General features: G+C 50.9%; 1 long non-coding RNA gene across 3 annotated transcripts in view; it reads left to right on the top strand.

Annotated features, from left to right (window-relative positions):
• Positions 1–24,840, top strand: part of LOC138292705 (uncharacterized) — a 97,245-nt gene that overhangs the window by 9,018 nt on the left and 63,387 nt on the right. The window lies entirely within an intron of this gene.

The following is a 24,840-nucleotide window of genomic DNA, read 5'->3' as shown; positions in this document are numbered from 1 at the left end:
TTTATCGGTCTCTGAGTGGGTGTTTAAGTGGCTGTATGGTTTTGCAGGTGGGTGGGTGAGTGCCTGTGTGGGTCTGTGAATATGTGTGTGAGTGGCTGTGTAGGTCTGCAAGTGTGTGTTTGAGTGATGTATGGGTCTCTGAGTGGGTATGTGAGTGGCTGTGTTGGTATGTGAGCGGCTGTATCAATGGTTCTGCGGAACTGTGAATGGGTGTGTGAGTGGTTTTGTGTGTGTCTGAGCAGGTGTGTAAATAGCTGTTTGGATCTGTGAGTGGTATTGTGGGTTTGTGATTGAGTGTGTGAGTGGTTTTGTGGGTGTGTGAATGGCTGTATGAGTCTGTGAGTGGGTGTGTGAGTTATTTCTGGGGTGTGTGAGTAGTTGTATCAGTGGCTGTATGGTTGTGTAAGTCGGTTTGTGAGTGGCTGTGTAGGTCTGTGAGTGGGTGTGTGAGTGGCTGTGTAGGTCTGTGAGTGGATGTGTGAGTGATTTTATGGGTCTCTGTGTGGGTGTGAGTGGCTGTGTGGTTGTGCAAGTGGATGTGTGAGTGGCTGTTTGGGTCTGTGAATGGGTGTGTGAGTGGTTGTGTGGGTTTGTGAGTGGGTGCATAAGTGGTTTTGTGGGTGTCTGAGTAGGTGTGCAAATGGCTGTATCGTTGTGTGATTGGGTGTGTTAGTAGCTGTAAGGGTCTGTGAGTGACTGGGTGAGTGGTTTGGGGGTCTGTAAGTGGGTGTGTCAGTGGTTTTGTGGGTGTCTGAGTAGGTGTGTGAATGTTGTATTGTTGTGTGAGTGGGTGTGAGGGTATTTTAGTGGTTTTGTGGGTCTGAGTGGGTTTGTAAGTGGCTGTATGGTTGTGTAAATGGGTGTGTCAGTAGCTTTAAGGGTCTGTGAGTGGGTAGATGAGTGGTTTTGTGGTCTGTGAGTGGGTGTGTGAGTGTCTGTACAGCTGTGAGTGGGTTTGTGAGTGGTTGTGTGGGTTTGTGAGTAGGTGGATTAGTGGTTTTATGGGTGTGAGTGTAGATGTGTGAATAGCTGTATAGTTGTGTGAGTGGGTGTGTTAGTAACTGTGTAAGTCTATGAGTGGGTGTGTGAGTGGCGGTGTAGGTCTATGAGTGGATGTGTGTGTGGTTTTATGGTACTGTGAGTGAGTATGAGTGGTTGTGTGGATCTGTGAGTGGGTGTGTGAGTGGTTGTGTAGTTGTCTGAGTAAGTGTGTGAATGGCTATAAGGTTGAGTGGGTATGTAAGTGGCTGTGTGGGTCTATGAGTGGGCATGTGAGTAGCTGTATGGGTCAGGGACTGGGTGTGTGAGTGATTGTGTGGGTCTGTGACTGGGTGTGTGAGTGAATGCATAGCTGTGTGAGGTGGCGTGTGAGTCACTGTGTGGGTCTGTCAGTGGGTATGTGAGTGGTTGTGTGGTTCTGCCAGTGGGTGTGTGAGTAGTTTGGTTATGTGAATAGGTGTGTGAGTGGCTATGCTTGTGTGAGTGGGTGTATAAGTGGCTGTGTGGGTCTGTCAGTGGATGTGTGAGTGGTTGTGTGGGTATGTGAGTCAGTGTGGTAGTGATTTTGTGGGTTGAGTGAGTGTGAGTGAGTCAGTGAGTTGATGTATGTTTTTATTGTAATTGGAGTCTGGATCTACGGATCCGTCACAGATTTATATGAGGAGCTGCGCTGAGCACTGCAGTGGATCGGAAAATCCTCATGCACGCAAAAAAAGATTTTCCACAATCTCTTCCCAAAGAGGGGTCCCTTACAGACTCCTCTGTCAGACTCATGCAGTCAGGGTACTTGTACCCTGACCCCTTCATTCAATTTAATCGCTTATTGTTGACCCTGGGACCGAGTCCCGATATAGAAAATGGAGGTTGCAAATTTCCTCTCAGGTTGTGTCCAGCCAATCACGGCATTGCTGTTGTTGCGTAGATCTGTGGATCCGCTTCAGTGGATCCATAATGGATCCATAATGGATTCAGATCCTTAGATTATTTAATACCTCTAAAGCTACTGAACAAATTTACACCAAATTACAAAAAACACTCTTTCTGGACCAAGTTCTAGCTTTCTGATAAATTTGGTGTAATTCCATCCAGCTGTTTGGGCTGTAGTCATGTCTGAAATCCCTATTAGAAATTGCATTGGGAAAAAGCATTTTGGGACCCCCAATCTTTTGCTCCCACTTGGACTATTAGCTGCTGGTTTTCTAAGTGCACTGAGACCTGCTAACCAGGCCTTAGTGCCAGTGTTCTAACCCAATACAAATTGCATGTTGAATTGGATACCCTTAATTGGGAAGGACTGACTTACTCATAAGTCCCTAGAATATGATACCAAGGTCATAAAAGACAGTGTGCCCACTCAGGGCGGCATCACTGTTTGTGCTACCCTTTGTGTGATAAAGTACAAAATGACTCCCAGTCTGCCACTACAGACAGGAAGGACAGTGTTTTCACTGCCAGTTCGACTTTGCCATTTAAACCAGTGGTAAAGCCACCCTATACTTTAACATTAGATAAAAGTATCCCCCAAGGAAGGCCTATGGAGTCCTGTAGCAGGGAGCTGTATTTTGTTAAGTAAGACATATATTTTTCTATATGTCTTTGCAGCAACATTTCCAAATTGTTGTTTTGCTGTTGGTAGAGTTGGTACTCTGATGGACTAATATAGAATTACCGGGTGGCATCCCAACCTGCTACCTTCTGAATAGGACTACCTAATTGAGTCATGTAAGGTATCAAATTAATCGTGGCATCAAATACGACTTTATGGCTAAGTCAAAATTAATGTCACATTTAAAGTTAAGCAACTTTTAGGAGGTTGCCACTCTACCCCAGCCAGCCCAATGGCCTCACAAAGGCACCGCCACACAGCGTTATGGCCACCTTGGGAGATGCGTGAATGAATCATAGGCTAGGAACAGAGGGAATTGCTGCGGAGTGAGGTGTGACCTCCTCTGCCAGGATGGCCAATTAGGGGATCAGCCCAGAGGTAAGCCTCAATGAGTGTCGGAAAGTACCATCTTGCCTGGCATGTTACCCCCATATTTCACTGTATATATGTTGTTTTAGTGTATGTGTCACTGGGACCCTGCCAGCCAGGGCCCCAGTGCTCATAAGTGTGCCCTGTATGTGTTCCCTGTGTGATGACTAACTGTCTCACTGAGGCTCTGCTAACCAGAACCTCAGTGGTTATGCTCTCTCTGCTTTCTAAATTGTAACAGGCTAGTGACCAATTTCACCAATTCACATTGGCATACGGGAACACCCTTATAATTCCCTAGTATATGGTACTGAGGTACCCAGGGTATTGGGGTTCCAGGAGATCCCTATGGGCTGCAGCATTTCTTTTGCCACCCATAGGGAGCTCTGACAATTCTTACACAGGCCTGCCACTGCAGCCTGAGTGAAATAACGGCCTTGTTATTTCACAGCCATTTACCACTGCACTTAAGTAACTTATAAGTCACCTATATGTCTAACCTTCACCTGGTGAAGGTTGGGTGCTAAGTTACTTAGGGCCTGATTATGACCCTGGCGGACGGCGGAGGCCGTCCGCCAAGGTACCGCCGTTGAATGACCGCACCGCGGTCAAAAGACCGCGGCGGCCATTTAAACATTTCCTCTGGGCCGGCGGGCGCTCTCCAAAAGAGCGGCCGCCGGCCCAGAGGAAATGCCCCTGCAACGAGGACGCCGGCTCAGAATTGAGCCGGCGGAGTTGCAGGGGTGCGACGGGTGCAGTTGCACCCGTCGCGTATTTCAGTGTCTGCTTAGCAGACACTGAAATACTTTGCGGGGCCCTCTTACGGGGGCCCCTGCCGTGCCCATGCCATTGGCATGGGCACGGCAGGGGCCCCCAGGGGCCCCGCGGCACCCCTACCGCCATCCTGTTCCTGGGGGCGGTAGGGGGTGTCAGAATCCCCCATGGCGGCGCAGTGACCACTCCCCTGACCTGGGCCCAGAGCTCCTCCAGTGTGTTCCAGACCTCTGCCATCTTGGTAACAGAGGTGTTGCTGGCACACTGGACTGCTCTGGGTGGCCAGGGCCAGCAGGTGACGTCAGAGACTCCTTCTGATGGGCTTTTACCTGTGTTACTAGCCTATCCTCCTTCCTAGGTAGCCAAACCTCCTTTTCTGGCTATTTAGGGTCGCTGCTTTGGGGAATTCTTCGGATACCGAATGCAAGAGCTCACCAGAGTTCCTCTGCATCTCTCTCTTCACCTTCTGCCAAAGGATCGACCGCTGACTGCTCAAGACGCCTGCAAAACCGCAACAAAGTAGCAAAGACGACTACTGCAACCTTGTATCGCTTCTCCTGCCGCCTTCTCGACTGTTTCCTGGTGGTGCATGCTCTGGGGGTAGCGTGCCTCCTTTCTGTACCAGGAGCTCTGAAGAAATCTCCCGTGGGTCGACTGAATCTTCCCCCTGCAACCGCAGACAATGAAAAGACTGCATCACCGGTCCTCTGGGTCCCCTCTCAGCACGACGAGCGTGGTCCCTGGAACTCAGCAACTCTGTCCAAGTGACTCCCACAGTCCAGTGACTCTTCAGTCCAAGTTTGGTGGAGGTAAGTTCTTGCCTCCCCCGCTAGACTGCATTGCTGGGTACCGCGTGATTTGTAGCTGCCCCGGCTCCTGTGCACTCTTCCAGGATTTCCTTTGTGCACAGCCAAGCCTGGGTCCCCGACACTCTAACCTGCAGTGCACAACCTCCTGAGTTGTCATCTGGCGTCTTAGGACTCCCTTTTGTGTCTTCGGGTGGACTTCGGTTCACTCCTCTTCACTCCTCTTCCAAGTGCCTTTGAGGGATCCCTGACTTGCTGGGCACCCCCTCTGTCTCCTCATCCAAGTGGCAACATACTGGTCCCTCCTGGGCCACAGCAGCATCCAAAAAAAACCTAACCGCAACCCTTGCAGCAAGCAAGGCTTGTTTGCGGTCATTCTGCATGGGAACACCTCTGCAAGCTTCTTCACGATGTGGGACATCCATCCTCCAAAGGGGAAGTTTCTAGCCCTCTTCGTTCTTGCAGAATCCACAGCTTCTACCATCCTGTGGCAGCTTCTTTGCACCCTCAGCTGGCATTTCCTGGGCATCTGCCCACTCTCGACATTGTCGCGACTCTTGGACTTGGTCCCCTTGTTTCACAGGTACTCAGGTCCGGAAATCCACTTTGGTTGCTTTGCTGGTGTTGGTCTTCCTTGCAGAAACCCCCTATCACAACTTCTGTACTCTCTGGGGGTTATAGGTGCACTTTACACCTACTTTTCAGGGTCTTGGGGTGGTCTATTTTTCTAACCCTCACTGTTTTCTTACAGTCCCAGCGACCCTCTACAAGCTCACATAGGTTTGGGGTCCATTTGTGGTTCGCATTCCACTTTTGAAGTATATGGTTTGTGTTTCCCCTATAACTATGTGCTCCTATTGCAATCTACTGTAACTTTCCATTGCTTGCATTACTTCCTTTTGCTATTACTGCATATTTTTGGTATTGTGTACATATATCTTTTGTATATTTGGCATCCTCATACTAAGGGTACTCACTGAGATACTTTTGGCATATTGTCATAAAAATAAAGTAACTTTATTTTTAGTATATCTATGTATTGTGTTTTCTTATGCTATTGTGCATATGACACCAGTGGTATAGTAGGAGCTTTGCATGTCTCCTAGTTCAGCCTAAGCTGCTCTGCTATAGCTACCTTCTATCAGCCTAAGCTGCTAGAAACACCTCTTCTGCACTAATAAGGGATAACTGGACCTGGCACAGAGTGTAAGTACCCCTTGGTACCCACTACAAGCCAGGCCAGCCTCCTACAACGAGGAAGCCACCTTTGATGGGCTGTCTGGCCCACCACCCTTGAGCAAGATGTCTTTTGTTCCTGTAGACAAGCTGGAGACAGGGATGGAGAGGGAAATTCAGTGTCAGACTTGATTTTCCTGTGGATGTGTAGCCCTTAGGTAGCCATTCCTCTGGGGTGGACTGCAATTCTCCTGATGGCCAAGGAAGGGTTGCACCATTTTGGAAGGAGCAAGAATATTACACTCTGAGATAGCCAAATACCACACATCACAGGAACTTTGTCACTAGGTAGAAGAGGACCCAGGAGCCCATTGGCTAGTGATCATGTGGCTCTTCAGAACGCTTTCCTGGGATAAATATTGCATCCTGACTCTTATATCTCACTGGATTCAGAGAGGGGACTGAAGAAGGACTGCCCAGCTGTGCTTGGACCTGAAAAGAGGGAGGCTATGGGATCGGAAGGACATGACCTTGTGCACTTTGGGCTAGAAAAGTTTGGACCGTGTCTACAGCTCCTGGTTTGGGGAAAAGTTGATTTCTGACATCCAACAAAAGCAGTAACTGTGAGGATCAGTCAGCTGATCTCCTGGAGCCGGCTCTAGGGACACAAGAGCTGAAAGAGCCCAAACCAACAAATTGGTAGCCACCGCAGAATTTTTGCTGCTACCAGTTACTGGTCACCCAAGAGGCCGAATCCAAGATAGCTAAAACCTGCACCCGTGCTTGATTGACCCAAGTGTCCTATCCCGGACTGGATTCTTTGTACCCACAGGACACTAGATCCCATTAAAGCATTTTGCCCCAACCCTGATACAGATGACCAGTAGCCCAGCATCAGCTGACCTGCTACTACAACGAAGAGGACTTTGAGGGACCCCTTCTTTCATGCTGTTGACTTTCTTTTTTCGTTTGGTGGTGTTAAATGCCCTACACATTGTTCCTTTGCTAACCCCTACTGCTCGCAGCCACAGCTACTAGGGTTGAGCCTAAGATTAAAAGTTAAATAATATATATGCTGGAAGATGAAGGATCACAAGAAAACAACAGCTAGCCAGGGCAATAATCTGTATCCCAAAGGAAAATGTATTATCCAAGAAAGAAGTGACTCAAACAGATGATCTCACCAAAGAACAAAAATACATTTCCACTACAATGCTTCAGCTTCCGCCTACCTCAGGTAGTGCAAGATGATTTGCTCAGTGGCTGCAGAGCTGACACTGTTGGATTTTCAAAAAGCATCATGAGTGAAGATTCCAATTGGAATGTGAAATCATTGCAGTCCTGAGAACTCTTCAGATATGCAGAAATCTAGTGGTATTGTCAGTGATGTTCAGTCCATCAGGATGCAGTGATTTTAAACAATACATCCAAAAGTTTTCTCTGATGTCCAGAAGTTCTTCCTTTAAGACATGTTCCACAGGGAAAATCTTCAAATCTGATAGTAAATGTTCTGCACGGTTAAAATGATTGGCTATAGGCTGGTCAAGTTTCTTACTAATTATTGCTGATTTGTGGTTCCTGAATCGTGTACGGAGGTCATTCACTGTTTGGCGTACATTTTGTTTTTTATAGCTTTGGCACTGAATCAAACAAATAATGCATGTTGAGCGACATGTAAGATGCTGTCTTATTCTATAGGTCCTTCTTGTAACAGAGCTAGTTACTGGTGATGTTTGTAAAAGGTATTTACATGAGATGCACCTTTTAGAATCACAGCAATGGACTCCTGCATTTGTTACAGCTTGCTTAAGGTCAGCTCTCACAATAAGCGATCGTAAATTGGAAGCTCTGCAGTAAGCAATGACTGGCGGCGAAAAAGCTTGTGCAATTTTTCACAAGTGGAGAGTAAGGAAAACTTTTGTGTTACATTTCTGTAGTTGGGAGCTGATGGATGATAGTCAACCACAAATGGGATTCTGCCACTTTTGTTTCTTCTGTTGGTATTCCAAATAAGTGCTTCCCTGGGTAACTGCAAAGACTTGTCAATATGATATGCAGAGGATAGCCTCGCTTTTTAAATAATGCAACAAGCTCCTATAGATGGTCTTTACATGTGCCTTCATTGCTGCAGGTGCGTCTTATTCTGAGTGCTTGGCTGTAGGTAATGCTGAGTTTAGTGTGGCGTGGGTGACATAAAGTCCAGTTTAGATACAAATGAGCATCTGTCAACTTGTGATACAGATCAGTTATAATTTTTTGTTCATGAATGGTGAGTCACACATCCAGAAAAGGGAGATGACTCTTCTGTTAAGTATTGCTGCTGGTGAATTTGATGGTAGGATGGATTCTGTTGATGAAAGCTGTAAATTGCTCCAGTGTTCTGCTTCTTGCATTCCATATTATAAATATGTCATCAATGTATCGTAGTCAAACCAGTGGTTTGATGTTAGAACTCGCAAGTATATAGTCCTCCAGGTTGCCCATGAAGATATTTTCATCGGAAATCCGAGTGTCCATGGATGTCCCTTATATCCGCAGATAGTGTTTACCATTGAAGGTAAAATTGTTGGATTTAAGGATTAAGGATAACTCTTGCAAAGTTGGTAAGCACATTTGTTGATGTTTTTTTCACAGTTCTTTTATTAAGAGCTTCAGATAATGCCATAAGCCCATCCTCATGTGGTATATTGGTGTATAATGATGTAACATCAAATGTAGCTTGAAGAGTGTCATCATCAAATGTCTTGGTTTGGTTTAATTTTCCAATAATCGGAAAAAAGTGACTGGTGTCCTTAACAAATGATGGAAGTTCTTGGACGATGGGCTGGAGGTGCAGGTCCACAAATAAAGATAGTATCTCAGTAACAGTATCATTGCCAGAGATGATGGGGCGGCCAGGATTGTTCATTTTGTGAATTTTGAGAAGCATATAAAATCTCCCAGGTCTTGGTTTGGGATAAACAAGTATATCTGCTATTGTTTCAGCAATGAGGTTTAAACGCCTATACTTTGCAACCATATTCTTAATTTCTTTGTTCAAGTCTTCTGTGGGATCAGTTTCTAAAGGTTTGTAAGTGTTGGTATCCATCAGTTGTTTCATTCCCTCCTCAATATAGTCACATATTTTCATGGCAACCACTGCACCACCTTTGTCTGCCAGTTTTATAATGACATCTGTTCTCTGTTGAAGGTGGTGGATAGCTTTCCTTTCCTCTCTGGTAATGTTATCAAAAATCCTTTTAGGTGTTGATTCTTTGATGAGCTTGTTAATGGATAAAATATATGTACAGTATGAAGAACAGGATTTCTGCCACATTGAGGAGCCCATGATTTGGGATGGAGGAACTTCTTAAATGGATCTGGAAGATAGCTTGGCAGATCAACATTAGAATTATTGGTAAAGTATTCTGCAAGTCTGCATCTTCTCTCGAAGGTTTTTAGGTCTTTCATAATGTTGGCTGCATTATGTATCATTATGTATTATGGGAAGAAACTAGCCATGTTGCTAAGAGATCTCTCTTGAATGGCAGGTGTGCATAGTATGGTGGGTGAAGAGACTGGTTGCTTAAGTTATATATAAAACGTACATTTTGATGAGCTTGTTAATGGATAAAATATATGTATGAAGAACAGGATTTCTACCTCATTGGGGAGCCCATGATTTGGGATGGAGGAACTTCTTAAATGGATCTGGAAGATAGCTTGGCAGATCAACATTATAATTATTGTTAAAGTATTCTGCAAGTCTGCATCTTCTCTCAAAGGTTTTTAGGTCTCTCATAATGTTGGCTGCATTATGTATTATTATGTATTATGGGAAGAAACTAGCCATGTTGCTAAGAGATCTATCTTGAATGGCAGGTGTGCATAGTATGGTGGGTGAAGAGACTGGTTGCTTAAGTTATATATAAAACGTACATTTAGAATTTAAAAAAAACATAAATTCACAAATTATCACAAGCAGAGCTAACAAAAACTTGCACCCCTGCCATGCCCTGCTTATGACCCAGGGTGGGTGAAATATTTAGTTCCACTGGCGGAAGAGGCAGAATTTTGGTGATCCTGCGTTGCTCTTATACTGCTGACTTCTGGCCAGATTCCGACAAATGTTGTGTGATGCAATTTCTTCTCATGCATGCACCAATATGGAAATTTGGCTAAAACAAGTGAGATTTGGCATCCCATGGAATGATGTTTGATTGCTAGGAGGGCATCCGGTAGGACTTTTCCATTGCTGGTGGTTGCGACTGATCGTGCTCAGAAGGCTGCCATTCAAGTAAAATAAATCTCCTCAAGCAGCAGCAAAATCAGCTTGAGTAGTTGTGCCCTCTTGCACACCATGTGATGACATTTGCACTGATTTTTCAGAGCAGAATGTGCTCCCAGTGCAAAGTCACAACATGAGCAGCACAACTTGCCTACTTCTGCCCATTGGTGAAACTCTGGAATTCCGCAGAGCCAAATTCTGCAAGTTCCAACCACCCCTACTTAAGACCTCACACATTACATCACTCGTAACATGTTCTATGATATACTTTCTGACATCAATGACATTTCAAATCTTTTTTCAGTGAGTTTCTAAGGTTTTTTAAAGTAAATTAAAAGATAATAATTCCTAACTATAGTACCACTTTAACTTTTGCTTTTTTCAGTGAATTTCCAGCATTTTTTAACATAAGGCCATCTTTTGTTACCAAGGTGTACAATGTAGGATGTGGGGAGGAACTGTCCTGTCCACACAAACTACTTCCTAGGAAAACAGCTGTGCATGGTAGGGTGAGGAGAGGGATTCAACTGTCCGCTAATACCTCCATGTTGAGTGATCTGAAAATGTAATAGGTTGTGATGAGGGACTGCTCTCTTTGTTTAAGCCCATACCTAGAATGATGGGTGTGCTTATTAGGGTGTAGGGAGGGACTGTCTGCTCTACAAAGTCCTTACTCTAGGACAACAGCTGTGCATAACAGAGTGTGGGGAGAAACTAGCGATGTTGCTAGGAGCTCTCTCTCTTGGATGACAGGTGTGCCCAGTAGGGTGGGAGAAGGGACTGGTCATCTAAGTGCGACATCTCTATTGGAGGAGTGTGCTTAGTAAGGTAGAAGAAGGACTTTTCTCACCACTAAGACCACTCTCTTGGATGACAGATGTGCATATTAGGGTGTGGGGAGGGACTGGCCTCTCCACTTTGACCTCTCTCTTGGATGACAAGTGTGCATAGTAGGGTGTGGAGAGGGACGGTCCTCTCTTCTGTAACCTCTGCCTGGGACAACATGTGTGAATAGTGGGATGCTTGAGGAACTGACCTGTCCCCTGAGACCTCTCACTTAGATGACAACTGTGCATACTAGAGAGTGGAGCAGGATGGGCTTCTGTGCTGAAACCTTGGATGTTGGGTGTGCATAGTAGGGTATGCTGAGGGAATGGCCTCCCTACTGAGACCTCTTTCTGGGATGATGGGTGTGCATAGTAATGTGTTGGGAGGGGACTAGCCTCTCTGCTGAGACATCTTGAATGATGGGCTTGCCTAGTACAGTGTGGGGAGAGACTAACCTCTCCACTGAGACCTATCTCTTAAATAACAGGTGTGCATAGTTAAGGATGAAGAGGGACGGGCTTCTCCACTGAGACCTGTCTCGGATGACAGGTGAGAGTGGTAGGGTGTAGAGAGGCACTGGCCTCTCCACTGACAGCTATCCCCAGGGCATCAGGTGTGTGTAGTAGGTTGTGGTGAGGGGTAAGCCTATCTTCTAACACCCCTCCATATGGTGACAAGCAGGAGTAGTAGTGTGTGGGGGGTTAGTCTCTCCACTGAGACCTCCCTCTGGGATGATAGATGTGCACAGTTGTGTGTGGAAAGGGATGGGACTCTCTGCTTAGACCTCTTGTTTGACAGGTGTGCATAGTAGGTTATGCAGAGGTACTGGCCTCTCTGATGAGATATCTCTCTCTTGCATGACAGGTCTGCATAGTAGAGTTTGGGGAGGGACTGGCCTCTCCACTGAAACTTCTTTCCCCGATGACAGATGCGCATAGTAGGGTGTGGGGAGAAACTGACCTCTCAACTGAGACCTCGCTCTTAGACGATGGGTGTTCATACTAGAACGTGGAGGGGGATGGGCTTCTATTCTGAGACCTCTCACATGGATGACGGCATGCATAGTCGGGTGTGGAGAGCAGGGGCTGGCCTCTCTGCTGAGACCTCTCTCTGGGATGATGTGTGTATTGTGTGGGGGTGGGCCTCTCTACTGACAGCTCTGCCGAGGGCATCAGGTGTGTGCAGTAGGGTGTGGGGCAGGACTGGTCTCTCCACAGAGACTATTCAACAGGGTGACAACTGAATGTTTTAGGGTGTGATGATGACTACATCTATACTGAGACTTCTCCCTAGTATGACAGATGTCTACAGTAGAGAGGAAAGAGAGATTGTTGACCCCTCCCTATTTTTTTACCATCCCATAAGAGACCTGTGGGCTCGCTACTTAAAAAAAAAAAAAATGATAGTTTGCTTCACCACAGTACTTATGCCTTATAATCCTCCTCTGAAATACTAGGGGACATGGTGCCTTCATCCTGACCCCTAATATAGCTTTGTACAATCATTTTCACAGCATATGTGTGGGAAAACTGGACTGATTGCAGAAGCCCCCTCACTTTTTGTCCCCATTTTTAGCTGATATTGGTATTTTCTGAAAGTTACTAACTTCAACCCTGTAGTGCCCTTTTCTGATTGGTCAGCCTCTGGCAGCCTGAGCCAGGCTACCTTAAAGAGGTGTGAAGTGAACTGGGCTGAGACAAAGGAAGCATCTGGTGGGAGGAGAACTGCTGCAGCAGATGGCAAAGCAGGAAGGGGGAAGACTAGCCAAGCTGGTCTTCGAAGGGGGGAAAGCCACTTGGGACAGAAACTGGACCTCCCTCACTTCCTGCTCACCCTGACAGATGGAAACACCAATTATTAGATCAGGAGGGGGGCTGAAAGGGTTGTGTTAGGGAGACTGAGGGGGTCATTCTGCCTCGGCGGTAAAAGGCGCTTACCGCCGGTCAGAAGACCGCCATAACACCGCCGCGGTCGCGGTAAACCGCCACGGTCATTCTGACCCGCAACTGGCAAACCGCCAAAAACCCGACATCCACAAAAGTCCGCCAAACCAACGGCCAGCGAAAAACTGGCGATGACCAAACCTCCACCGTCACGCCAACAGAAATACGCCCATGCCATTCCGACCCACGAATCCACGCAACGGTCTTTCAACCGCGATATTCCATTGGCGGTACACACCGCCGCGGTCAAAATACACACACCTTTACAAAACACAACCACATTGGACAATTCAAAATACACACACCTGAGAAAACATACACACAACACTCCCACACACCCAATACAATATAAAACACACACCCACATCACCCACAAACCCCTACGACCAAAAAATCCGACAGAAGGCCAGAGAGAGAGACAGCACAGAATAGAGAACACCATCACACAGAGGCACACTACACCATCACCCACACAATATCCACGCACAAAACACCACACACCACCACACTCACCACACTCATCAACACATACACCACCCCACACCTCATCCACACCACCCCATGGCACCCCAAAAACACCCCAGGTTTTCAGACGCTGAACTCAGGGTCATGGTGGAGGAAATAGTTCGGGTAGAGCCCCAGCTCTTCGGGACACAGGTGCAGCACACCAGGAAGATGGAGCTATGGCAAAGAATAGTGGACAGGGTCAACGCTGTGGGACAGCATCCACGAAATCTGGACGACATCAGGAAACGGTGGAACGACCTACGGGCGAAGGTGCGTTCCATGGTATCAAGGCACAACATCGCGGTGCAGAAGACTGGCGGCGGACCCCCACCTACTCCCCCAGAATTTACAGCATGGGAGGAGCAAGTCTTGAACATCCTGCATCCTGAGGGCCTCGCAGGAGTAGCTGGAGGAATGGACTCTGGTAAGTCTCATCTTCACTACTTCATCCCCCCCACCCCACCTGCATGCCAAATCATACCCCCACCCCCATCACACCAACTCCTTGCAAATGGCTCACCATCACAACCCACCCATCCCAACACCTAGCCCTGCATGCGTCCACAAAGCATGGACACCCATCACCTAAGCATGCCCACTGCACATACCCATCTCCCCCACAAGCCACTGTCACAACAGCCCCCACAAGGGAATGCCAGCACTGGGGTACACGGGCACCCACTCATTGCACGATATGGCACACACAGAAGCAATAACCATACTCTTATACCCCTGCAGGACCCGAACGCCACCACACCGCCCAGGAGGGTCCAGAAATGTCCATCCCACCCCCAGAAGAGGCCCCCAGTGATGACAGCAGCTCTGTCTCCCTGGACCCAGATGACCAGCCCGGCCCATCGGGGACCTCGGGACAGTCGGTTCCCCTCACACAGCCACAGGCCACAGCAGACCTAACCCCCTCTGGGAACACCAGCACAGCTACCACCCAGCGGGCCCATGCCTCTGTCTCCAGGACACGTCAATCAGCGGTGTGTCCACCACTACAGGACACCCAGGTTAACCCACCACCCCAATAACAATAGGGACCTGGGGGCAGTGGTAGTGGGCACACGGTCCAGGGGACGGAGGCACAGGAACACAGGGGAACTGGGAGGGCTGCTGTGCGACAGGGGGGGGACAGGCCTAGGGAACCCACTCTCCACGAGGCCCTCTCCTCCATCATGGGAGCATACCACCACTCCCAGGAGACGATGGCTACGGTACTGGCCAGGTTCCAGGAGATCCAAGTACTGCAGGAGGAACAGTTTATGGGGTTCAGGGAAGAACTCCGAAGCATTAGTTCCGCAATGGGGACCATCGTCGTGGCTCTCAACCAGATTGTCACCACATTGTGGGACCATGTGACACCACAAAGGGCCCCTGTCACTAGCATGGACCAAGAACAGGCTACCACCTCTGCCGGCGCTAGTGGACAGGAGGCCCCGACACAACAACAGGCCACCAGAACCCCACCCCCTGCAGAAGGAGAACCACCCCGCAAGCGGACCCTGAGATCTAGGAAGAAGACAGAGTAGGATGCCAAGTCCCCTACCAGCAAAGGATACCCCCTGATGTCATCCCACTGTCCCACATTGTCACCCTGTCCAACCTTAAACTGCCCCTGCTCCATCCTTCCACAGGCATATGGACAATGCACCTGTGAGACTGAAAATCTGGACTCTGCCATGGACATTCCTCCACCATCACCCATCACTGATTTTCAACCATGTCCCTAAATTGAGCACTTTAATAAAATCACTTATTGCACAAAAATAATCTGGAGTCTGCCTGTATTTTGAACAAATGTATTAGACATAACCGTGCCAAAATGTCCAGTTACATTGTGATGACAACATACCACTGTCACACAGCTGTAGTCCATGGGGAAACAAAGCCGAGGTCACGCAGTGGGGCCCACATCTCTGAAATTGGAAGGGAAAGTCACAAGTCAGTTAACATACACTGGGGGAAAACTCAGACAGTAGAGAGGCAGGAGACTGTATGTAAATGTAAAATGCCGGTGTTGATTCTTACCTGTGTGTTATTGGAAATACTGTTGTATCACTGTGTCCCTGTTGTCTGTGTCGTCCTCATCGTCTTCCTCCTCTTCACTCTTCACAGGCTCCACAGCTGCCACAACACCACCATCTGGACCATCCTCCTGCAGGAAAGGCACCTGGCGTCGCAAAGCCAGGTTGTGAAGCATACAGCAGGCCACGATGATCTGGCACACCTTCTTTGGTGAGTACATTAGGGACCCACCTGTCATATGCAGGCACCTAAACCTGGCCTTCAGGAGGCCGAAGGTCCGCTCGATCACCCTCCTAGTACGCCCATGGGCCTCATTGTAGCGTTCCTCTGCCCTGGTCCTGGGATTCCTCACTGGGGTCAGTAGCCATGACAGGTTGGGGTAACCAGAGTCACCAATTAGCCACACACGGTGTCTCTGTAGTTGTTCCATCACATAAGGGATGCTGCTATTTCGCATGATGTACGCGTCATGCACTGACCCAGGGAACTTGGCATTTACATGGGAGATGTACTGGTCAGCCAAACCAACCACCTAGACATTCATCGAATGATAACTTTTTCTGTTCCTGTACACCTGTTCACTTTCTCTGGGGGGTACCAAAGCCACATGGGTCCCATCAATGGCACCAATGATGTTGGGAATATGTCCAAGGGCATAGAAATCACCCTTCACTGTAGCCAAATCGCCCACCTCAGGGAAAACAATGTAGCTCCGCATGTATTTCATCAGGGCAGACAACACTCTGGACAACACCTTTGAAAACATAGGCTGAGACATCCCTGATGACATGGCCACTGTTGATTGAAATGACCCACTTGCCAAAAAATGGAGTACTGACAGAACCTGCACTAGAGGGGGAATCCCTGTGGGTTGGCGGATGGGTGACATCAGGTCTGGCTCCAGCTTGGCACACAGTTCCTGTATAGTGGCTCGGTCAAGCCTGTATGTCAATATGACATGTCTTTCTTCCATTGTCGACGGGTCCACCAGCGGTCTGTACACAGAAACATTCCTCCATCTCCTCGCAAGTCCCAGCAACAGCGAGCACAGAGTCAATCAACCCACAGGTACGTTCCCACAGCTTGCACAGTACACGATTCTCTATGCATTGAATGGCTTGTATGAGTGGCGATGCAAGGCCTAGGCATGTGTGACGCAGTAGAATTTAAGCCATGTGGGCCCTTGAAATGGCGGCTGCCTGACCTGTGAAGTGCGACAATGGGATGTGAGGTCAATGCGCTGGCGTGGCACACCGTGGCGGTAGGCGGTCGAAAACCGCGGTGCAAAGCCGCATTGGTGAACATTGAACCCTATGGGTTTCAGGAGCCAATGACGATGTGCGCCGGCGGTCACGGTACGCACCGCCGCGGTACGCACTGCCGCGGGCGTGACCGCCATTTTCTATCAGCTTAATCACTCGAGACCTGATCATCCACAGGAGAGGACCTATACTGCAAGTGCTGCTGTGACCTCGGTCTGGAAGAGACAATGGCTGCTGCGACTGGGGAAAGGGCCCCTGCCTTCACTTCTGAAGAATTGGAGAAACTCGTGGATGGGGTCCTCCCCCAGTATGCGCTACTCTACGGTCCTCCAGACCAACAGGTAAGTACACTTGGACCATGCTTTATGGCCATTGCCTGGGTTGAGTGGGGTGAATGAACGATGGTGGGGAGGGGAGCGATTGAGGCATGCATCAAACGACAGATGAGAGCATGTGCCACATGGCAAGGGTGGGGATGGGGGGCCACTCACATCGAGCATGCAGAAGATGATGATATTTTATTTTCTCCCCCTGTACATGTCACATAGGTCAGCGCCCATCAGAAAATCGACATTTGGCGTGCCATCGCCAAGGACGTCCGGACCCTGGGGGTCCACAACAGACGGGGCACCCACTGCCGCAAGAGGTGGGAGGACATCCGCCACGGGAGCAGGAAGACCGCGGAGGCTCTGCTGGGGATGGCCTCCCAACGTAGGAGGAGTGCCACTCGTCAATTGACCCCCCTGATGTCTCGGATCCTGGCGGTGGCCTACCCAGATTTGGATGGGCGCGTGAGGACATCACAGCAGACACAAGGGGGTGAGTACCAGCACATTCTGCTATCTTAGCGCGCAGTGGAGGTGTCTGGGTGGGGGAGGAGGGCTGTGGGTATCCCTAGGCCAGGGCGATTTCTGTAGGCTAGGCCCCTCCGTAAGGCATGGCCCTGTGCCCCCGCCCCCCACCTCTGTAGGGTGCCAAGTACAGCTATCGATGGCCCTGTGTCACCTATGTGTGCAGTTGTCGTCCATAGGCTTGTAGGCCAGGTCCCAATGATTGAGTAGTGTACCCCAAGTGCGCGGCGTAGTGCAGGGGGCTTCTGTGTCTGTCCTCTCCGCCAACTGTGTTGCCAATGCATGCACTCAACATGTCTTTATTTCCCCCCCCCTTTTTTGCTGCTCTTCCTGTTCATGTGTGCATTAGCATCATCAGGCGGAGGAGAAGTGGCATCGGAGCACGAGGGAGCTGCATCTCACATGGCCCTGGAGGGCCATGCAACCGACTCGGAGTTCACCAGTGAGACGGAGGGCGAGGGGAGCTCCACAACGGGGACACGTGGAGACATCAGCGACACAGACACGTCCTCGGAAGGGAGCTCCCTTGTGGTGGCGGCAACATCCGTGCCCACCGCAACAACAGGTACAGCCGCCACCCAGCGCACCAGCTCCGCCCTCCAAGCAGCCCCTCAGCGTTCGCCCCGTGCCCGCTCGCACACGAAGGCGGGCATCTCCTTCGCCCCAGGCACCTCAGGCCCTGCCCCAGTTACCCCTGCTGCCCTCAGTGAGGAGGTCATTGACCTCCTCAGGACGCTCATTGTTGGGCAGTCTACCCTTTTGAATGCCATCCAGGGGGTAGAAAGGGAGGTGCACCGGAGCAATGCATACCTGGAGGGCATTCATTCGGGTCAGGCTGCCCATCAGCGATCGTTCAACGCTCTGGCCTCAGCACTGACGGCAGACATTGTCCCTGTCTCCTGCCTCCCTCCTCCAACTTCCTCCACTCAGTCCCACTCCCCTGTTCCTCTGCCTATCCCAGAGACACCTACAGACCAGCCTGCACACACCTCAACACCCAAGGGCAGCTCATCCAGACATAAGCACCACACATCACACAAGCATTCACACAAGCAACAGCCACATGCAGACATACCAACAGCCACTGCCTCCTCTGTGTCTCCTCCTCCTCGTCTCCCTCCTCCCTCCCTGTGACGTCTCCACTCACACTTGCATGCACAGCATCATCAGCCACTACGTCCATCACCAGCACACCCACCAGAACACTCCGCACAGGGGCAGTAACCACCCCCACTGCCATTTACACATCCCCTGTGTCCTCTCCCAGTGTGTCTGTCACCCCCTCTTCCAAACCATACAAACGCAGGCAGCCACCCACCCAACAGCCATCCACCTCACGACAGCCTCCGTCACAAGCACCTGCACCCAAATACAGCACACTTGACTCTCCTACAACCACATCCTCTTCCTCCACTCCCATACCCACTGCACCTACCCTTCCCACTGCTCCTAAAAAGTTTTTCCTGTCCAAAATTAACCTCTTTCCATCACCTGACCCACCCCCTCCATCTCGTAAGAGTCCAATCAGCACCTCAGCCACCACAACCCCTGGACCTTCAAGGACCATAGTACAAGGATATTGGAGTCCACCACCTTCAAGGGCAGCTACATCGGCCAGCAGTAAAGGGACAGCCAGCCCACCCCCTGGAAAAAAAAAACAAGAAAGGCAAGGCCCGGCGCGAGAGGCCAGAGACGGCAGCCTCCAAAGGCACTACCCTGGCACCGTCAGGAAGTGGGGTGCCACCTGGCACATCTACAAAGGGAGGCAAGGGCCACAGAGAATCACGGAAGGATGGCAAGGGCAGCACGGCCGACAAGTCCGGCAGCAGGCGAGCTGCCCAGGAGGGCCCCACGAGCCCCAATACGGGTGTGAAGGAGGACACCCACGGGCCCAGGACTCCAGCACAGGAGGGTCCCGCAAGTGAGAAGTCGGATGGCGAGTTAACTCCATATTTTGGCCGGATATGGGCCCTGGAGACACATGTCATGAACCGCTGAACAGGGCCCTTAAAGACAAGCACCGCTGAACAGGGCCCTTCAAGACAAGCACTGCTGAACAGGGCCCTTCAAGACAAGCACCGCTGAACAGGGCCATTCAAGACAAGCACGGCTGAACAGGGCACCGCCGTCTCAAGCACCGCTGATCAGGGCCCTTCAAGACAAGCACCGCTGAACAGGGCCCTTCAAGACAAGCACCGCTGAACAGGGCCCTTCAAGACAAGCACTGCTGAACAGGGCCCCTCAAGACAAGCACCGCTCCGCTGGGCCCTTCATCTCAAACACAGCTCTGCTGGGCACCGCCGTCTCAAGCACCGCTCCGCTGGGCCCTTCATCTCAAGCACCGCTCCGCTGGGCCCTTCATCTCAAGCACCGCTCCGCTGGGCCCTTCATCTCAAGCACCGCTCCGCTGGGCCCTTCATCTCAAACACCGCTCCGCTGGGCACCGCCGTCTCAAGCACCGCTCCGCTGGGCCCTTCATCTGAAGCACCGCTCCGCTGGGCCCTTCATCTCAAGCACCGCTCCGCTGGGCCCTTCATCTCAAACACCGCTCCGCTGGGCACCGCCGTCTCAAGCACCGCTCCGCTGGGCCCTTCATCTCTGCACCGCTCCGCTGGGCACCGCCGTCTCAAGCACCGCTCCGCTGGGCCCTTCATCTCAAGCACCGCTCCGCTGGGCACCGCCATCTCTGCACCGCTCCGCTGGGCCCTTCATCTCAAGCACCGCTCCGCTGGGCCCTTCATCTCAAGCAACGCTCCACTGGGCACCGCCGTCTCTGCACCGCTTTGCTGGGCCCTTCATCTCAAGCACCGCTCCGCTGGGCCCTTCATCTCTGCACCGCTCCGCTGGGCACCGCCGTCTCAAGCACTGCTTCGCTGGGCCCTTCATCTCAAGCACCGCTCCGCTGGGCCCTTCATCTCAAGCACCGCTCCGCTGGGCCCTTCATCTCAAGCACCGCTCCGCTGGGCACCGCCGTCTCTGCACCGCTCCGCTGGGCCCTTCATCTCAAGCACCGCTCCGCTGGGCACCGCCGTCTCTGCACCGCTCCGCTGGGCCCTTCATCTCAAGCACCGCTCCGCTGGGCCCTTCATCTCAAGCACCGCTCCACTGGGCACCGCCGTCTCTGCACCGCTTCGCTGGACCCTTCATCTCAAGCACCGCTCCGCTGGGCCCTTCATCTCTGCACCGCTCCGCTGGGCAGCGCCGTCTCAAGCACCGCTCCGCTGGGCCCTTCATCTCAATCACCGCTCCGCTGGGCCCTTCATCTCAAGCACCGCTCCGCTGGGCCCTTCATCTCAAGCACCGCTCCGCTGGGCACCGCCGTCTCTGCACCGCTCCGCTGGGCCCTTCATCTCAAGCACCGCTCCGCTGGGCACCACCGTCTCTGTACCGCTTCGCTGGGCCCATCATCTCAAGCACCGCTCCGCTGGGCCCTTCATCTCTGCACCACTCCGCTGGGCACCGCCGTCTCAAGCACCGCTCCGCTGGGCCCTTCATCTCAAGCACCGCTCCGCTGGGCCCTTCATCTCAAGCACCGCTCCGTGGGCCCTTCATCTCAAGCACCGCTCCGCTGGGCCCTTCATTTCTGCACCGCTCCACTGGGCACCGCCGTCTCTGCACCGCTTTGCTGGGCCCTTCATCTCAAGCACCGCTCCGCTGGGCCCTTCATCTCTGCACCGCTCCGCTGGGCACCGCCGTCTCAAGCACTGCTCCGCTGGGCCCTTCATCTCAAGCACCGCTCAGCTGGGCCCTTCATCTCAAGCACCGCTCCGCTGGGCCCTTCATCTCAAGCATCGCTCCGCTGGGCACCGCCGTCTCTGCACCGCTCCGCTGGGCCCTTCATCTCAAGCACCGCTCCACTGGGCCCTTCATCTCAAGCACCGCTCCGCTGGGCACCGCCGTCTCTGCACCGCTTCGCTGGGCCCTTCATCTCAAGCACCGCTCCGCTGGGCCCTTCATCTCAAGCACCGCTCCGCTGGGCACCGCCGTCTCTGCACCGCTTCGCTGGACCCTTCATCTCAAGCACCGCTCCGCTGGGCCCTTCATCTCTGCACCGCTCCGCTGGGCACCGCAGTCTCAAGCACCGCTCCGCTGGGCCCTTCATCTCAATCACCGCTCCGCTGGGCCCTTCATCTCAAGCACCGCTCCGCTGGGCCCTTCATCTCAAGCACCGCTCCGCTGGGCACCGCCGTTTCTGCACCGCTCCGCTGGGCCCTTCATCTCAAGCACCGCTCCGCTGGGCCCTTCATCTCAAGCACCGCTCCGCTGGGCACCACCGTCTCTGTACCGCTTCGCTGGGCCCTTCATCTCAAGCACCGCTCCGCTGGGCCCTTCATCTCTGCACCGCTCTGCTGGGCACCGCCGTCTCAAGCACCGCTCCGCTGGGCCCTTCATCTCAAGCACCGCTCCGCTGGGCCCTTCATCTCAAGCACCGCTCCGTGGGCCCTTCATCTCAAGCACCGCTCCTCTGGGCACCGCCGTCTCTGCACCGCTCCGCTGGGCCCTTCATCTCAAGCACCGCTGGCCCATTGGCAGAAGGGGCAGGCCCTGATCTGTGTCGGGCAGGGCTGCACCATGCCTCCTCCAGTACCAGTGGAGTCTGTAATCCACTTGAGAGACTGTGGCTTTGCTCTCCCCAGGATGGTACAGTGGGCAACCCACCCACTGTAGAGACTTGAGAGACTGTGGCTTTGCACTTCCCAGGATTGCACAGTGGGCAACCCACCCACTTTAGAGACTTGTGAGACTGTGGCTTTGCACTCCCCAGGATGGCACAGTGGGTGAGCCACCCACTGTAGAGACTTGAGAGACTGTGGCTTTGCACTCCCCAGGATGGCACAGTGGGCAACCCACCCACTGTAGAGACTTGAGAGACTGTGGCTTTGCACTCCCTAGGATGGGACAGTGGCCATGGAGGCCCCTTGTGGATCTGGCATCGTGGACTCATGTGGCTAAGGTGCCTCCCCTTCCCTTCCCCCTGAGGTGCCTGTAGTTTTTCTATCTGTTGCCCCTGCAGTGTTCTCTCCAATGGATTCGGGTCTCCTGTGTGGGCTTTGCCCATGTGTTGAGGTCCATTGGCCCACGTACAATGACTGAAACCCAATTTGGACAGGACAATTTACATATGTGTATATAGTTATAGATGTTGGAAATAATTTTTTACTTAGCCTTACAATATATTTAAATTTCATGATCATTTTATTTTGTCTTGGCCTTCTTCCGGGGGGTTTGAGGGGGTGTCACTCTGAGTTGTTGCTCTGCATTGATGTGTAGGTAGTTGTGGGTGAGGGTGGGTGTGTCGCGTATGTGTGTGCCCGTAATCTTTTCTCCTCCTCCCTCCCCTGTGTCGTAGGTGCAGTACTCACCGTTGTCTTCTGCGGCGGCGTTCGTGCTCCTGGTAGAGGAGCAGGTAGACATTAGCTGGTAGGATGTGTAGTTCTGGTTCCATGCTGTCCAGATTCCTCGTGGAGTGTGTAGAGGTGAGCGTTTTCTCGTTCGTAGTCTGTTTCCGCCTTGTTTTTATCGGCGGGGCTCCCGCCCCGGAAAAGGTGGCGGATTGGTGAGTTGTGATAGGGTGGGCGGTACATTGTCTCCCGCCTGTCTGTTGGCGGTGACTGCCGCGCTGTTTGTTTGTCCCGCTGTGGCGGTCGGAGTGTTAAAGTGGCGGTCTGTGTTGGCGGTTTCCGCCAGGTTCAGAATTCCATTTTTTTGACCGCCTGCCTGTTGGCAGGTTGGCCGCTGCTTTAACACCGACCGCCAGGGTTGGAATGACCCCCTTAGTCACACCAGTGGGTGTACTCAGCCAGATCTAACCTCCAAGGAGCAATTTTCTCCATGTTGGATTTTTAAAGAATGTTGCTTTCTGGGATCGATTTTTGGCACACTTCACATGAAGTGGTCACCAAAGAGAGTGTCGCCTTGCACTCCATTGGACAAGAGCACCCTCTTGATTCCATACCCAGAAGCAAGGATAAATATGGCAGAGATGCCCCACAATTCAAAGCCCCTGGAGAAGAAGGACTGCCCTGCTGAACCCGTGGTCTGCAACTGAAGGACTGCACTCACAAGGACTGCACCAACTGAACAATCTGGGCTTCACCAAGAAAAGGATTTTGCCCTGCTTCTGCAACTCCAGGAGTAGACTCCCTGTAAGCTACAGATACAAAGGAGCTAACCAGAGTCCCCTGCATCAAGTCCTGCAAGGAGAGCCCAGCTGACGAGCGTCCACTGGCTATTTGAGGATTCTGACCAGATGCATTCTGGGAATTGTAGTCCCAACTTCTGAGGAGCAACTCAGAGCTTCTGGAACCTTGGATCACGTTTGTGGACACTTTAAGGATCCAAAAAGGACTTCTGAAGACGATCCAGAAGTTTGGAGAGGTTTGGAACAACTGTTGTAAAAAGCTCTATATGTTGAAGAGGTGCATTTTGAGAGTTGTAGTCCTAGACCCCATGAGGCAAACCAGAGCCTCTAAAACCTTGGCTGGTGCTGTGGACCACTTTCCTGAATCAATAAATAGTTCTGAGTCTGTGTAACATTGTTACATCATGGGTGGCCTTAACTCTGGACTTAATCCCTGTCACTAGTTTTACTTTTATTCTTTAAAAATTCATATTTCTGGTTCCCTGCATTTGATGTTTGTCATTTTGGTGACATTTGAAAGATAAAAAGAGTTCCTATTTTTATAAATTGGTATTGGATTTTTATTGTGTCTTGTGTGTTACTTATATACTGTTTTGTTGATATTAAATGCTTTATAAACCTGTATCCTAAGTTAAGCCAAACTGTTCATGGATCAAGTTACCAAGGGTTAAGCAAGGATTAATTTATTGAGACCTTGATTGGACCTAGTCGGGTTTGTGGTCTATTGCTGAGTGTAGGTATCTACCTGCCCTTACCAAGAACCCACTTTCCAGCAGCATGGTAAATTTTACAATCTCCAGTAATGGTCACCATTTCATTTCTGTTTCTCCATAATCCAGCAAATCAGAGCACCCAGTCCTGTGGGACTTACGTGAGCCTCTTGCTTCCACAAGCACGAGATGGCTGATGTGAAAAAAAGGCATCTCAGCCGATCAATTAGCTCCATCTTTAGTTTTTTTTAATTTGAGCACCCGCTGGACTCCTGCGAGACTCCCACGAGACCAACCAACCAGATATACAAATATGTTTGTCCCTTATTATCTCAAAAACTACTCCACAGATTTACACATAAACACAAAAACACATTTTCTGGCCCAATATCTATCATCCTGTCAAATCTGGTGTAATTCTGTTCAGCAGTTTTTGAAATATCGCTTTCCAAATAGGTCTAGGGAAAATACATGTGGGTTTCATGTTTTGAGACACCCCTTTTTCTCAGCCCCAGCTTGAAGGATCACCCCAAATGCTCCATGTTCAAAAAGTAGCACTTTTGTGGAAA

The sequence above is a fragment of the Pleurodeles waltl genome, chromosome 4_2 (assembly GCF_031143425.1).
Source record: "Pleurodeles waltl isolate 20211129_DDA chromosome 4_2, aPleWal1.hap1.20221129, whole genome shotgun sequence".
Classification (NCBI taxonomy): domain Eukaryota; kingdom Metazoa; phylum Chordata; class Amphibia; order Caudata; family Salamandridae; genus Pleurodeles; species Pleurodeles waltl.
The sequence above is the reverse complement of the archived record's forward strand: the minus strand, read 5'-3'. Positions and strand labels throughout refer to the sequence as shown.